The sequence below is a fragment of the Saccopteryx bilineata genome, chromosome 2 (assembly GCF_036850765.1).
Source record: "Saccopteryx bilineata isolate mSacBil1 chromosome 2, mSacBil1_pri_phased_curated, whole genome shotgun sequence".
Taxonomy (NCBI): Eukaryota; Metazoa; Chordata; class Mammalia; order Chiroptera; family Emballonuridae; genus Saccopteryx; species Saccopteryx bilineata.
The window spans coordinates 57,586,532-57,604,096 of NC_089491.1; the positions used below are offsets into that span (position 1 = coordinate 57,586,532).

The 17,565-nt window shown below is 39.7% G+C and overlaps 1 protein-coding gene across 6 annotated transcripts in view; it reads left to right on the forward strand.

Moving 5' to 3' along the window:
* TRPM3 (transient receptor potential cation channel subfamily M member 3) overlaps positions 1-17,565 on the forward strand; it is a 542,782-nt gene that overhangs the window by 481,043 nt on the left and 44,174 nt on the right. The window lies entirely within an intron of this gene.

Sequence of the window (17,565 nt, forward strand, 5' to 3'; positions counted from 1 at the left end):
GGTTTGATTTTGCTCTATTTAATTAATTGATTAGCACAAAACTTTTACTATAAAAAAATGCTTGCTCTCTTGTACCCTTGTTTTGTCTGTGATGTTGACTGGATTTAAAGTGTCGCTTTTGTCAGGAAACAAGGAGCGTGTATGAGCACGTAAAGCTAACATCCTCTCCTGCATTATTTGTTTGCCTTGGAGTTTTTGTTCCTCACTTCAGATGTGGAAATTAGAATAACTCAAGGCCAGTCTCTAAGACGTGCCTGCCTATGGTGAGACTTAGAACAGCTTTAACAGGGATGATGGCTATTGTCACGCATTTCAATTGTTAGACTCCAGTTCTGGGAACTCTGCTTCTGTTTGGTATTCAGCACTGACCTTCTCTAATGGATTCACGGCACACTAATGCCTAACAGCTATTGCATGGGGAGTGATGCCTGGCCAAAGAAAGTATTTTGGAAAAGAAAAACTTGAGACAGTGCCAACTTTTGCCAAACGGGGGAATTGTTTTGCTGGGTTTTGTTTTTGCAAATTGCTAAAGAAGCAAGCCAGTATGAGGCACCACCCCCCTCGTCTGTCCCTGAAAGTCAGCTTACATTTTAAAGAATTCCCACCTGACTTGTTTACTAATGCAAATTGAGGCATAGTGAGTTTACAAATAGCAGAGCTATCTGCATACAGGCCTTTGTGATGATTCAGTATGCTACTCTGATCATCAACATTTGTTCCACTATCATAATATCCGTTTAGCCTTTGCTCACAGGTTGGCCTCCATTTTTAATTTGTCCATTCATCATTCAGTAAATATTTATTTTCTTCTTACTACATGCTGGACACTGAGGTACAGAGATGCATGTGACAGAGACACTGTCTTCAAAGATTTTTCAGTCAGGAGAGTTAAACTGATGTTGACAGTATTCTGTGGAGATGGAGCCCAAAAAAGAAAGTAGTCAGTTCTTCTGCGGTGAGAGTAGGGACACAATAGATGAAACCTTGCAAAGAATGAGACGGTTGAGCTAAGCCCTGAAATATGAGCAAATATCTGCTAGGCAGGAAGGAGCAGAGGGTGTGAAGGAGAAGAACGGCATCCCAAACTGAGAGTTAGCATGGAACATTCCAGGCTCAGCAGGTAACGTATATGCTGACTGTAAGATGAAAGGCAGGAAGCAGGAAGAGAGACAGAGGTATAGATCTTGGAGGACTTATACTTCATGCTCAGGTGGTACCATGATCTGGTATGTTTTAGTCAGAGCTATCAAGCAAAACTGTAGAGTCCATATAAAGCCAGTATTTGCATCCACCATCACAGCCACCTGGCCAATGCTGGTTCAGGTTTGATTCAGACAGACAGTAAGGAATCAATTGAGCCGAAAACTGGTGGTCCATTTTCCTTTATTCTAGACTCTCACTTGGCAAGTGAGTAAAAACCAAAGACACTGGGTTCTAAAACCCACTCATTCAGCGCTCAAAAAGCTACTGACTCATCCGAGTTTTCCTAGATTTAAAGGCTTCCACCTCACCAGTCTTACTCACCTCTGTTCCCCATCTCTTTGGCCTCCATGGACGGGCTTCTCCTTCCCCATTCCACCATTTTGGGCTGCCTCCTCCATGTGGCCTCTCTGCCCTGCTACCATATGGGTTTCTCCTCTCTACAAGAACGTGGCCACCTCTTCCCCAGTGGCCTCCTAGCTTCACCTTTTAAAACCTTTTGGCATGAAAACCCTCCCCCAACACAGATTAGCATAACCACGCCCACCCCAAGCAAGAACGGCAACTAGCTGTATCACGTGAGAACATCGCCACATGAGAGCAGTGGCCATCCTTAACAATAAGGGTGAGAAAAAATAACTTATCTGCCCAACAGTCCATAAAAGGAGTTGAGCTGGGAGGTGAGAGGACATTAGCTAATATAATAGCAGTTGGGATAGAGAAGATAAGCCACTACAGACTTTAGGAAGGTAAAATCAGAAGGACCCAGACAGAAGTCAGATGGTACAGAAGGTGGTAAGGGGGTAAATGGATGAGAATTTAAGATGGAGGAGTTGAAGGTTACTCCAACATTTCTGGCTTAGTCTGTAAGGTGATACCATTTACAGATATAGAGAACTGGGAAAGAAGAAGGATGGGTGGAAGAGAATTTCTTCAGTTGGAGTTGGACTGAGTTTGATGTTCCCATGGGAATTGGACTGAGTTTGATGTTTCCAGGAAAACTAAGGTAGTTATTTTGTATATAAAACACTGGAGCTTAGTAGAAAAAGCTAGACTGGAGATACAAATTTGGGGATCAAGAATATGACTATCAGTTAGAGCCATAGAAGTGGGTGAGATTCCAGGGGAGACAAGTAGAGAAAAAAGAGAAGTCCAGACAGAGTAGAACACTGAGAATGTAGGAGCTAAGAGTAACAAATGCAAAATAAGAGTTTAATTGGGTGAAACTTTGGAAAAGCCCATTCAGTTAGACTTTTAGGGTGTCACTGGTGACTTTGGCTAAAAGTGGTGAGTGCAAAAGCCAAGTACAGTGTGTAGGGCCTGTAGTCGCAGCCGCCATCGCAGCCAGCCACATGCAGGTTCTGACTGGATTTGGACAGATGGTAAAGGAACAGTGGAGCCAAAAAATGACAGGTCATCCCTTTATTAAATTCTCACACCAACCAGCAAGCAAACACACAGGGAAAAAACACTTCCCTTTCACTCAGGGCTTCCAAAGCCACTGAGACATACTCCAGTTCCACAACCAGGAGAATCTTATCCAGTTTCTCCTAGAATGGAAGGCCTTACCAGTCTCAGTGGAGCTCACAAAAACCCCTCACCTCTGGTTCTCCATCAGTACATCTTCTCTCTCTCTGCACAAACTGGCTTCTCCTTCAGCACTCTGCATTCTCTCTGCTCTCCCTGAAAAACATGGCTTCTCTCTTTTTTTTTCTTTTTCTGCTCTCTACAAAACTTTCTGGCGGGAAAACCTCTCCTCCAGCAAATATTAGCACAACAATGGCTCTTCCCTAGCAGGGAGGTATTTGCAATTTCACAGACATACACCTGGCACTGCCCAGCCCCCAATGCAAACTATAAGCAAGCAAAAATAAAAATCACATTTTATAAATTTATTTGACCAACACAGTGATTTAAGAGTAGATGAGCATCAAGGAAAAACATTTACTAGGGAAGAGGAAAAAAAAAGTTTTATGTGTATGGGGGTGTCAATGAAATGGAACTTTGAGAAGAATATAGTAGTCCCTCACTACCCATGGAAGATACTTTCCAAGACCCCCAGTGAATGCCTAAAACTGCAGATATTACTGAATTCTTATTTTTACTATGTTTTTCCTATACATACATACCTATGATAAAGTTTAATTTATATTTTAGGAATAGTAAGAGATTAACAATGATAACTAATAATAAAATAGAACAATTGTAACAATATACAATAAAAGTTCTGTGAATTATCTCTCTCTTTCTCTCTCAAGATATCTTACTGTACTGTACTCGCCCTTCTTTCTTGTGATGATGTGAGATGATACGTTGCCTACATGATGAGATAAAGTGAGATGAATGATGTAGAAATTAAGACATATTAGCATTATGCTACTACAAGGGTTATTGAACACAAGCACTTATGATAACTGAAGATGGCTACTAAATGACTAGTGGTCAGGGAGTGTATACAGTGTGGATACACTGGACAAAGGGATAATTCACATCCTGAATGGGACAGAGCTGGTTGGTGCAAGATATCACCACACTACTCAGAACAGTATGCAATTTAAACATGAATTGTTTATTTCTGGAATTTTTAAAATTAATTTGTTTAGACTACTGTTGACCACTGGTAAGTAAAACCTCAGAAAGCAATACCTTGGATAAAAGGAATTACTCCATTGTTTTTTAATCACCACTCAGGGAAGTCACTGACTCAGTGCATATCAAAGAATTGTGTAAGGCCACTGATTTATATAGTTAGTTGTCTATTTTCTCAGTCAAGACTCAGCTGTCCTAATCAGAAAAACAAATAGATTAATCTAAGGTTGAAGCTATGCAGTGCTGGTATGGCAGAAAAAAAGGGGGCTAGATTTTTGAAGATGCTTGCAAGTCTTCTTAAAGTTATGCCTTATGAGCCTGACCAGGCGGTGGCGCAGTGGATAGAGTGTCAGACTGGGATGTGGAGGACCCAGGTTCGAGACCCTGAGGTTGCCAGCTTGAGCGTGGGCTCATCTGGTATGAGCAAAGCTCACCAGCTTGGACCCAAGGTTGCTGGCTCAAGCAAGGGGTTACTCAGTCTGCTGGAGTCCCACATATGAGAAAGCAATGAATGAACAACTAAGGTGTCGCAATGAAAAAACAGATGATTGATGCTTCTCATCTCTCTCCATTCCTGTCTGTCTGTCCCTATCTATCCCTCTCTCTGACTCTGTAAAAAAAAAGAAAAAGAAAGAAAGAAAAAGTTATGCCTTATGAGATCTAAGATGGAGGGAGAAGAAAAGAAAGGTATAATGTTGGTAAGTACCTAGGAGGGAAAAGAACGACCAAAAGACTAGAGATCTAATCTGAGCATCAAGTAAATTGAGAGCTAAGCCTGACCAGGCGGTGGCGCAGTGGATAGAGCGTCGGACTGGGATGCGGAAGTACCCAGGTTCGAGACTCCGAGGTCACGCGCGGGTTCATCTGGCTTGAGCAAAGAGCTCGCCAGCTTGGACCCAAGGTCGCTGGCTCCAGCAAGGGGTTACTCGGTCTGCTGAAGGCCCACGGTCAAGGCACATGTGAGAAAGCAATCAATGAACAACTAAGAAGTCGCAACGCGCAACGAGAAACTGATGATTGATGCTTCTCATCTCTCTGTTCCTGTCTGTCTGTCCCTGTCTATCTCTGCCTCTGTTAAAAAAAAAAAAAAAAAAAAAAAAAAAAAAAAAATTGAGAGCTAAGAATCCTGAATGGTGATGATAAGATAACGTGGTCAGAAAATGGTAAATTGCCATTCAGAATTAGAGGTGGCTATGAGAATGGATTCTAGGATATGCTGGAATTGAGGTCAAGCATCTTAAAGCTAGGTTCTTCTGTGTTTGCCAATATAGATAGTGAAGTATTTGTCAAAATGACAGGAGAAGGAGTAAACAGGAAGACTGCAATCAGGATGACCTGAAACTCAAAGGAGAAATGGCTCTTTGTACAAGAGTGAAAAACAGTGAAGAGTATTGTGAGAATGCAGACATTACTTAGGGGAACCACAATGGTGGGTATATAAGAATGTACAATTTCCATTTAAGAAGGTTATAGGAAGTTGATGTCTTCTTGCAAATGGGTTTTGGCTAAGGCAAGAAAATGTAGGAGTAGGCTTATAAAAGTAGGGGAAAGCAGTGAAGTTTGTGTTCAATGATAATGGTGTTCCAGAAGGCTCTGGGGAAAGGGAGGAAAGGGAGAAGAGATGGGAAAATTCAGTGGGCAGAAAGCCCAGAGTCATATAAGGACAGTAGCATAGAGGAGAATAGTTGACCAGAGGAGCTTGCATTGCAGCAATAAAGGATGATAGGTAAAAGAAGTACAGTGGGAATAACTTTTTCAGAGTTCTGAGGCAGCTGAAGACTAGAACCCCGGTAGTCTAAGAGACCAGATAAGGCTAATGATATCTAGAGCTCACAAGCAGTCTAGAGTAGCTGTGGCTCAGGTTTCCATGATTGTACTGAGGACAGATTGTTCTGGTGCCCTAAGAGCAAGGAACTCTAGACTTTGTGTAGTGGAGCAGAACAACCAGACTCTAAAGCAGAACCTCCCCAGATGGCTGAAGAATTCTCTATTTTAGAAGAGGCCCTCTATTTGAAATTAGCAGTAGCCTCTGATATTAGAGAAGCATCATTCACAAGAATGAGCTCTTATTATCACCTTGGTATATTTAATTTTTCTTTAACATTTTCTAGACTTGCTAATATCTTGCATATAATTAAATTTAATGCTTGGTCCATCTTGACCATTTTTAGCCTCTGTTGTAACTCTGCCATTAGCAAAGTGTTTTTGATACACCCTAGTTTTACATGATTCCAAAGCCCACACTTTCTCTACTCTAACTCAGATACCCCAAGTAAACCCTATAAAACCCTATGGAACATAAGGCATCAGCAGATGGGACATATTTAAAATTCTCAAAACCTTCTCAAAAGAGAACCAAACCATTTCCCAAAAAGTTGTACTTGGGAGAAAAAAAAGTTGACTTCCTATCTAGTTGCTGGAACTATTTTGTCATCTATGGGGAGCTAACTTATCACTGGGGGGGAGGGGGAGGCGTTAAAAATGTGTACCCCTCCATAGAGGCAAGTCAGTAAGGTGTCCATAAAACTGTGTTGGAACTCGTCCTCTTCAGCATGTCAAAAGTGATCTAAAAATGGGAGTCTGCAAGATTTAGAGACGAAACTAAAGTTTGTAGCAATTCTCAATACTAAGCCAACTGTTAGGGACTTCAGAAAGGCTTCATGTGTAAGCCAGCATGAAAAGTAGCAGATAATGTGTACTATGAGCATGTTTAAGATGAAATTAGTCATTAAAGGACAATGATACTCCATACTCTGGCTAGATACAATCAAGTACAGGTAACAAAAAGTAATCACTATTGACTGAATATTGGAGACACCTCCATGGTATGTAACTGAACCCAAAATGATGTTAGCAAACACCTAGAAAGCATTAAAAACAAAACAGAAAAAAAAAGAAAAGGAAAAAAAAACCAGAAGGGGCTAGCATTACCTAATGCAAAGTTGTGGTGTGTATCCATGTCTGGTATACCAAGTATATTACTGTTCACGGTCCCTCAAGGAGGACATAAATCCATGGTGCTGGAGAAGAGCAGCCAAACTAATCAGAGGAATGAATGAAAAGTTGCAATTTGAAGACAGATCAGGAAGATGAGAGTTCTGCATTGTGGAAGATGAAAGTCGCCATGTCTGAAGCCTATGCATTTCCAAACTGATTCTCTCTGTGGATAATGTAAACATGAAATGGATCCCCCAATCCCACTATACTAGAGTCAAGAATCCTTTGAAGTATGAAAGTGGTAGACAGGTCAAATAAAAGAAATACTATTCTACAGGATGAGAATAGAACTTATAGGATTTATTCTCCCCAAGAGATGTTACAGGATAAATAATATAGTCTTAAAGAGATTTTTTAAATATTATCTTTGTAATAATAAAAAGGGAGACTCCTGAAAAAAACATGGCTTATATGTTGTTGTTTTCTCCACCAAAATAATTTTTTTTGAAGGAAAGGGATGAGAAAAAAGAGGAAGGAGAAGATTCTGCTATCCAATGGAGGACCCATATCATAGAAATGACACGGGTAATTCAAAATGGCATAGCCCTGGCTGGTGGCATAGTGAATAGAGCATCATCCTGGAGCACCGAGGGCACTCGTTCAACCCCAAGATTACCACAAAGATTACCGGTTTGAGCCACAGTCAGGGCACATATGAGAAGCAGTCAATGGATACACAACTAAAGTAGAATAACAAGTTGATGCCTCTCTCTCTTCTCCCTTCTCTTTCTCTCTCTCTCTCTCCTCCCTCCCTACTTTTCCTCTAAAAAATGACATGTGATCTTAAATCACATGTTAACATTAGTGATAAAGTCTGGCATGTAGCAGATACCATTAGTCCTCCACTCAGAACTCAGTCAACACCCTTTACCAAAGTTTTGCACCCATCCTTCAGTTTCTGTGCTCTGATGCCTAGAGCTGTCAGCTGGGAACTTCATACCATTGCCTTGAGCTGCTGAAGCCTCTTCACCACTCAGAGAGCCTAACATGCCTGAGAGTTTTTGTACCTCCAGGACATTCATACTCTGATACTGCCTGTTAGGATGGGGAGGGTAGAACACATATAAAAGCCTTGGTTCCTTACTTCTTGCTTAACTGGTAAAAATGACTACCTTCAGGACTGCACAATCACTTCTTGATTGTGAGGTGCAATCCATACTCCAGAGATCCCTTGGGATCAGACTGAGTACTGCCTTAACAAATCACTTTCACTTGAATCTTTTGCCAGGGGTCACTCCTGGAAGAACCTAGCCTAATACAGGCACTGGGGTTCCTCAGATACAATCTGACATCCTGCATGCTGGAAGCTCAAGAACCTTCCTTGCAGTGCAGGGTAGGAGACCAGGGGGCACCTAGATTCTATGCACACATCCCTTAGAGATACTGCAGATTCTGTTCTGGGCCACCACAATAAAGCAAATATCAAAATAAAACAAGTCGTAATCTTTTGCTGGTGGAAGGTCTTGCCTTCAGTTTGCAAAAAAAACTCAACATCTGTGAAGTGCACTAAAGACGCTCAATAAAATTAAGGGTGCCTAGATAAAGCAGATGCTCAACCTAGTCATCTGTACGAATGAGGTGAGAAAATAAGATTCTCTCTCATTACAGATGATAGAGATTTATTTGCAACTGTACTTCTTCAATACTTGAAGTTAAAGGCTGTATGTAACTCAAGGCATTATGTTCCTAGGAGTCACTGAAAGACATCACTCTCAAAGCTGGAGAGTTTTTTCCAGCCTTAGAATCTTGTATTCTACCTGACCTGTGGTGGCACAGTGGATAGAGCGTCGACCTGGAAATGCTGAGGTCACTGGTTTGAAAGCATGGGCTTGCCTGGTCAAGGCACATATGGGAGTTGATGCTTCCTGCTCTTCCCCCCCTTCTCTCTCTCCCTCTCTCTCTCCTTTCTAAAATGAATAAATAAAAAATAAAAAATAAATAAAGAAAGAATCTTGTATTCTGCCATACTTTTCAAATCCCTATTCTGCCCCAAGCAGGCCCCCTAAGGAAACAGGAAGATGTATAGATACAGTACTGTCCTTGTCTTTAAGGAGTTTGTCATCTTGGTGAGGGTTGGCAAACTTTTTCTGTAAAGGGTTTGGTGGTATTGGGAGCCATATGGTCTCAATTGTAACTCTTCAAAATGATAAGTAAACTAATGGGCGTGGCTGTGTTTCAATAAAACTTCATTCACCAAAACAAGAGGCACGACAGATTTAGCCCATGGGCTGTATAGTTCAGGAACCCTTCTTTTAAATCATTCAGTCATATGATTGCATTGGCTCTCTCCCCCTTACTTCAGTTGAGAAATGTGTAAAACCAGAGATCTAAGATAGCATCAATTTTCCATTTGACATCTTATCCAAACACATAAGGTAGCACTGCTTTGTGAATTCATCTTTTCCAGAAAGATTGTTATACTAATTCAAATAAAAAAGATCAAAGGAGAAGATTACTTCTGTTGTTGAGCTAGTGCATAAGGAAACCACACTACTTTAGGATTAGGTATGGCTCCCAGATCACAAATGCAAATGCTGCCAGAAAAATCAACTTAGTCTTTTATTTTAATTCCACTTATTTCTATTTTGAACACCCACCCCCCTAAGCTGGTACAAAGCCAATACCTGCTTGGAAGACATGCAGAAAAAAATGGGTACTTCAAAATGCTATCCTACCTCACTGATTTACCATTTTATAAATAAAAATGGAATCCCCCAAATAAAAATAAAATTACTGGCTCCAAGTGTGCTAGATATAAATTTTGTGTTGCAAAGAAGAGGGTGGTGTATAAAGGAATCCTAATCTGGTGTCGCAATAAATCATCTCACAGTATTGCTCTAGAGATTCCTTAAACTCTCAAAATGGTAATAGGCCTGGCAGATTTTCCTAGAACAGCCCTGTTCAACAGTATCTTCTGTGATGATAGAAGTCTAAATCTGCTTTGTCTGACACTGGAGCTTCTAGTCACATGTGGCTAGTAAGCTCTAGAAATGTGGACAGAGTGAGTGAGAAAGTGAATTTTTAATTTTGTTCAATTTTAATTAATTTAAATGCCTACATGTTGCTAGCGGCTACCCTATTGAACAGCTCAGTTCTAGAATACAAAAATGCTTTGTTTTTCTGTTGTTGTTTTTAAATTTTTATTTATTGATTTGAGAGAGAGAGAGAAACATTGATCTGTTGTTCTTTTTTATTTTTATTTAATTAATTGTGTTTACATAGATTTTAGGGTCACCCTCATTGCCTCCCCCTTCCCCCCTATTCCCCTCAACATCTCCCTTGCCCCCCTCCCTACAACACCCCCCCTTCCCTTCAGGTTTATCCCATCCTATCATCCCCTTTCCCTCTGTCCTCTTTTCCTCTGGTCCCTTTGATCCCTCCTCTGTGTCAATTCCATTCCTCAGTTCTCATTGTTCCTTGGATTCCTCAAATGAGTGAGGTCATATGATATTGTTCTTTCTCTGCCTGACTTATTTCACTCAACATAATAGTTTCCAGGTCCCTTCATATTGTTGCAAAAGATAATATTTCCTTCTTTTTTATAGCCCCATAGTATTCCATTGTATATATGTACCACAGCTTTTAATCCACTTGTCCACTGACGGACACTTGGGCTGTTTCCAGATCTTCACTATTGTAAACAATGCTGCCATAAACATGAGGGTGCATTTCTTTTTTTCAGTCGGTGATATGGTGTCCTTGGGATATAATTCCTATAAGTGGGATGGCTGGGTCAAAGGGCAGTTCCATTTCTAATTTTTTGAGGAATCTCCATACTGTTTTCCACAGTGGCTGCACCAGTCTGCATTCCCACCAGCAGTGCAGGAGGGTTCCCCTTTCTCCACATCCTCGCCAGCACCTATCGTGTGTTGTTTTGTTAATGAGCGCCATTCTGACTGGTGTGAGGTGGTATCTCATTGTGGTTTTAATTTGCATTTCTCTAATGATTAGTGATGTTGACCATTTTTTCATTTGTCTATTGGCCATCTGTATGTCTTCTTTGGAGAAGTGTCTATTCATTTCTTGTGCCCATTTTTTGATTGGATCGTTTGTCTTCCTGGTGTTGAGTTTTACAAGTTCTTTATAAATTTTGGTTATTAATCCCTTATCAGATATATTGTCAAATATGTTCTTCCATTGTATGGTTTGTCTTTTTATTCTGTTCATATTGTTTTTAGCTGTGCAAAAGCTTTTTAGTTTGATATAGTCCCATTTGTTTATCCTGTCTTTTATTTCATTTGCCTGTGGAGATATTGCTGTAATAGATGTCAGTGAGCTTACTGCCTAAGTTTTCTTCCAGGATACTTATGGTTTCATGATTTACATTTAAGTCCTTTATCCATTTTGAGTTTATTTTTGTGCATGGTGTAAGTTGGTAGTCTAGTTTCATTTCTTTTTGCAGGTAGCTGCCCTATTTTCCCAACACCATTTGTGAAAGAGACTGTCTTTACTCCACTGTATGCTCTTACCTCCTTTGTCAAATATCAGTTGTCCATAATGAAGTGGGTTTATTTCTGGATTCTTTGTTCTGTTCCATTGATCTATATGTCTGTTCTTATGCCAGTACCAAGCTGTTTTGAGTGCAATGGCCTTGTAGTATAACTTGACCTTAGAAAGTGTGATAATCCCACTTTATTCTTCTTTTTCAAGATTGTTGAGGCTATTCGTGTTCTTTTTTGGTTCCATATAAATTTTTGGAATATGTGTTCTATACCTTTGAAGTATGTCATTGGTATTTTAATTGGTATTGCATTGAATTTATAAATTGTTTTGGGTAATATAGACATTTTAATTATGTTTATTCTTCCTAACCATGAGCACGGTATATGCCTCCACTTGTTTGTGTCTTCCTTGATTTCTTTTATCAATGTTTTATAATTTTCTGAGTACAAGTCTTTAACCTCCTTGGTTAAATTTACTCCTAGGTACTTTATTTGTTTTGTTGCAATAGTGAAGGGGATTGTTTCCTTAATTTCTCTTTCTAACAGTTCATTGTTCATGTATAAAAATGCCTCTGATTTCTGTGTATTAATTTTATATCCTGCCACCTTGCTGAATTCGTTTATCAGGTCCAGTAGTTTTTTGACTGAGACATTAGGGTGTTCTATATACAGTATCATATCATCAGCAAATAATGATAGTTTTACTTCTTCTTTTCCAATTTGGATGCCTTTTATTTCTTCTTCTTGTGTGATTGCTGTAGCTAGGACTTCCAATACTATGTTGAATAAAAGTGGTGAAAAGGGGCATCCCTGCCTTGTTCCTGATTTTAAGGGAATTGCTTTTAATTTTTGTCCATTAATTATAATGTTGGCTGTGGGTTTGTCATAGATGGCTTTTATCATGTTGGGGTTGTTCCCTGTATTCCCACTTTGCTAAGAGTTTTGATCATAAATGGGTGCTGGATTTTATCAAATGCTTTTTCTGCATCTATTGAAATTATCATGTGGTTTTTCTCCTTTCTTTTGTTTATGTGGTGAATCACATTAATTGATTTATGAATGTTGTACCATCCTTGCCTCCCTAGAATAAATCCCACTTGATCCTGATGTATGATTTTTTCATGTATTGCTGGATCCGGTTTGCTAATATTTTGTTGTGGTTTTTAGCATCTAAATTCATCAGGGATATTGGCCTATAATTTTCTTTCTTTGTGTGTCTTTGCCTGGTTTTGGAATCAGAATTATGCCGCCTCATAAAAGGAACTTGGAAGTGTTCCTTCCTCCTGAATTTTTTTGAAATAGCTTGAGAAGGATAGTAGTTAGCTCTTTGAATGTTTGGTAGAATTCACCAGTGAAGCCATTGGGCCCAGGCGTTTTGTTTTTTGGGAGTTTTTTGATAACTGTTTCGATCTCATTTGTTGTAATCGGTCTGTTTAGGTTTTCTGATTCTTCCAGATTGATTTTTGGAAGATGATATGTTTCAAGGAATTTGTCCATTTCACCTAGGTTGTTTAATTTTTTGGCATATAGTTCTTCATAGTATTTTCTTACAATACTGTGTATTTCTGTTGTGTTGGTTGTTATTTCTCCACTCTCATTTCTAATTTTATTTATTTGAATCCTCCTCTTCTTTCTTGGTGAGTCTTGTTAAAGGTTCATCAATCTTGTTTACCCTTTCAAAGAACTAGCTCTTGGTTTCATTGATCCTCTGTATTGTTTTTTTAGCTTCTATGTCATTTATTTCCTTCCCTCTACTACATCTGGGCCTTACTTGCTGTTATTTTTCTAGTTCTTTTAAATGAAGGGTTAGGTTGTTTATTTGAGCTTTTTCAAGCTTCTTAAGGAATGCCTGTAGTGCTATGGACTTCCCTCTCAGGACTGCTTTTGCTGTTCCCATAAATTTTGAGTTGTTGTTTGCTCATTATCATTTGTTTCTAGGAATTGTTTTATTTCTTCTTTGATTTCATTGTTAACCCATTTGTTATTGAATAACATGCTATTTAGTTTCCATGTGTTTGAGTATTTTTCAGTTTCTCTGTTGTGGTTGATTTCTAGTTTCATGCCATTATGATCAGAGAAAATGCTTGATATGATTTCAACCTTCTTAAATTTGTTGAGACTGCTTTTGTGTCCTAACATATGGTCTATCTTAGAGAATGTACCATGAGCACTTGAAAAGAATGTATATTCTGCTACCTTAGAGTGAAAGGTTCTAAAGATATCTATTATATCAAGTTGATCTAGTGTGTTCTTTAAGTCTGCTGTTTCTTTGTTAATTTTCTTTCTTGAGGATCTATCTAGTGATGTCAGTGGGGTATTGAAATCTCCTACTATTATAGTATTGCTGTTGATCTCACCCTTTATATCCATTAAGGTCTGCTTTTTGTATTTAGGTGCTCCTATATTAGGTGCGTAGATATTTATGATGGTTATATCTTCCTGTTGGATTGCTCCCTTTATCATTATGTAGTGACCTTCTTTATCTCTTACTATAGTCTTTGTTTTAAAGTCCATTTTGTCTGATATAAGTATTGCTACTCCAGCTTTTTTTTCATTTCTATTTGCATGAAATATTTTTTTCCATCCTTTTACCTTCAGTCTATGTGCATCTTTTGTTTTAAGGTGTGTCTCTTGTAGACAGCATATGTACGGGTACTGTTTTCTTATCCAAACAGCTACTTATGTCTTCTGATTGGATCATTTAATCCATTTACATTTAAGGTTATTATTGATATGTAGTTGTTTATTGCCATTTTATTCTTTAAAGCTGTATGACTCTTTTGGTATATTCTTTTCCCACTTTGATCTGTTTACAACAGGCCCCTTAACACTTCCTATAGCATTGGTTTGGTTGTAATGAATTCCTTGAGGGTTTTTTTTTTTTGGTCTGGGAAGCTTTTTATTTCTCTTTCAATTTTTAAATGATAGCCTTGCTGGATAAAGTAGTCTTGGTTGTAGACTCTTGTTCTGTATTACTTTGCATATTTCTTGCCATTCCCTTCTGGCCTCAAGTGTTTTTGTTGAGAAGTCAGATGTCATCCTTATGGGGGCTCCTTTGTAGGTGATAGCCTTCTTTTCTCTAGCAGCTTTTAATATTTTCTCTTTATCACTTAGCTTTGGTATTTTAATTATGATGTGTCTTGGTATAGGTCTTTTTGGGTTTCTCTTTAATGGAGTTCTCTGTGCTTCTTGGACTTGTGGGACCCTTCCTTGCATCAATTTAGGGACGTTTTCAGCTATGATTTGATTGAATAAAGTTTCTATCCCTTGTTCTTTCTCTTCTTCTTCAGGAACTCCTATGATGCGGATGTTATTTCTTTTCATGTTGTCACAGAGCTCTCTCAGAGTTTCCTCAGACTTTTTGAGTCTCTTTTCTTTTTTCTGCTTTGCTTTCATGCCTTTGTTCATCTTGTCCTCCAACTCGTTGATTCAATCCTCAGCTTCATCCATTCTGCTTTTAATTTCTTCTATTGTGGTCTTCATTGCTGATATTGTATTTGTCACCTCCAACTGATTCTTTTTTTAATATTTCAATATTCTTTTTTATGCTTGCTATCTTTTTATTTAGGTGTTCACAATGACCATCTGTTGTTGTTCTAAGATCCCCAAGCATCCTATCAATCATTATTCTAAACTCTGCATCTGGCAGTTTGGTTATTTCCATATCACTCAGTTCCTTTTCTGGAGATTTCTCCTGTGGTTTCATTTGGGTTGCACTTCTCTGTCTTCTCATTATGTCTGTGTTAGAGTGTGTTGTTTGTAGGGCTGGTTGAGTCTTGGTTTGGTGTTGTCTGCCTCCAATTTTCAGTTGTGTTATTTCTAGGTCTTCTTGGGTTGGCATCAGCTGTTATTTGTAATCCACTTTCAGATTTGGGCTGCTTTGAAGTCTTGATTTGTTTGTTTTCTACTCACTTGTTGTCTTGTTTACTGATCACAGCAGGGGGCTTATTTGAAACTGTATCCAGGAATGGGGTGGGTGTAACCTGAGACTCTGAAGGCCTTATCTGCCAGTTACTCTCTCTGCATGCAGGGTACTTTCTTCGCTTCAGTAGGGGGAGTTGTATCTCAGATCTCCATGAAGACCTGAGTTACTGCCCCTCCTCCCCACTTCTTGTTTTCAGCTATGTTTTGTTGCATTGATTGGAGCTGGAGAGATGTCTGGAGATGTATGATCTGGAAGTACTTTCGTCTTGTGTTATGTGGAAGGATCAACCCCTCCCCCAGCTATGGCCACATCCAGCACTGGATGAGTCAGCTTCTCAAGTCCTCCCATGCATTCCTCTGCCAGTCACCGTCTGTCTCTCTCTTCCCCCTTTCCTTTTGGAAGATAAGCCAGCCCTTTCAATACACCTCGTTCCCAGGTCCCCAGGCAAGTGGCTGTGAGCAATATTTACTACTCTTTTCCTTGGAATGAGAGCCCTTCTGGGCTCTCAGCCTCATACCCCCTTTGTTCCTATAAGCAGGGGAGACTCACCGCTTCTTAGTGCTCCCTACCAGGCTCAGTATGGCTTCTTCTTTGCTCCTTGGTTTTTGAGAGCTGGTCTTGTAGTCCAGAGTTGGTTTTTCATGCTGATTGTTCCTAAATTAATTTGTAATCCAGTTTGGTGGTGTGAGCTGGGAGTCTGTGTGTCTTCCTACTCTGCTGCCATCTTCAGGTCCCTCTGATTTGTTGTTCTAATTTATGCATTCATTGGTTGATTCTTGTATGTGCCTTGACTGGGGATTGAACCTGCAACCTTGGCATATTGGAATGATGATCTAACCAACTGTATTACCTGGCCAGGGCCAAAATTATTTCAGAATGCCAGCTCCATGACAGCAGGGTCATCTCTGCCATGTTCCCTGCTGCAGCCTCAGCATCTCAAACTGTACCTGGCACATGCTCAGTGCTCAGAAAGTAGGTGATACATAAATAAGGAATAAAAAGAGGGTAAGGCTTTTATCTGCTTTACACAATCAAAAAAGATTTCAATGACTATGTATAAGGGAATTAGAAATTTTTCACCCTGGCTGGTTGATTCAGTGGTAGAGCATTGGCCTGGTGTGTGGAAGTCCTGGGTTTAATTCCTGGTCAGCTCACACAGGAAAAGTGACCATCTGCTTCTCCACCTCTCCCCCTCCCCCTTCTCTCTCTCTCTCTCTCTCTTTCTCTTTCTCTCTTTTTTTCCTTCAGACAAATTGGCTCAAAAGTATTGGCCCCAGGGACTGAGGATAGCTCCATGGAGCCTCTGCCTCAGGCGTTAAAAATAGTGAGGTTGCAAGCATGGCTCCAGATGAGCAAAGCATCCACCCCAGATGGGGGTTTCCAGGTGGATCCAGTTGGGGCAGATGCAGGAGTCTGTCTCTGTGTCTCTCCTCCTCTCACTTAGAAAATAAGGGGGAAAAATTTTCAGTAGAAAGTGTAAAAAGAAGTTAAATTTATTATAAAGCAATTTAAAATTTGGATTAAATTAAATATAATGATCATAAATTCATACTTCAAAGAGAGAGAAAAGTAAACTCAAAGGAAATCCTAGAGTTGATAACTTCCTGCAATTTAGTCATATTACGTCCAAGAAATTGTCATTAAACCAATCATCATTTTTGTCTATGTGCAGAGATCAACCGTTGTTCAGCTATAAAGAAGAGAGGAAGGAAAAGAGTGAAAGAAGGAAGGAAGGAGGAAGGAAAGGAAAGCCCTTAGTTGTCGAGCTCAGCTGAGGAATGAAGAGGGAGCTGTGTGAGCTCAAGGGGAGCCAGATGAGACCCAAGCAGAGAGCCATGCCAGCTCCATGCTGTGCCACACTGGAGGAGGTTGCCATGTACCCTGTAACTACAGCCTTTCCAAGGGCACAGTGTTCTGACCAAATGCAATGAAGCAGATGACTGATTTCACTCAAAGCAGAGCAGAGTATACCCCTTCTGATAACATGGTAAAATTCTAACTGATCTGTATTAACAGCCACCCAAAACTAGACTGATCTCAACACAGATTAACTGTTAGCAGAAAATCCCAGCAAGACTCATATGTTAATTGTCTTTTCTCATATGTGACAGAGTCCAAATAAGCCTGCAGCTTCAATATGGTGGGGCAACTAAGGTGCCCAAGATCTTTTACCAGACACTGTCCAGTGGAGTGAACAGCTTTCTGCACTAGATTTCAGACCTTATCTGCCAAGTGATGTCTGATTGAATTGCATGGCTCTCAGCCAATATTCAATATCTAAACTATCAGGCCTGAGGTTCAAAATGAGGACATGCTTGGCAGAAGACCCCAATAACTTCAGGTCAGATACACAATTTTGAGCCTTCATCTTAATGTCACATTCAATTCACAAACATGACATCCACTGATGAG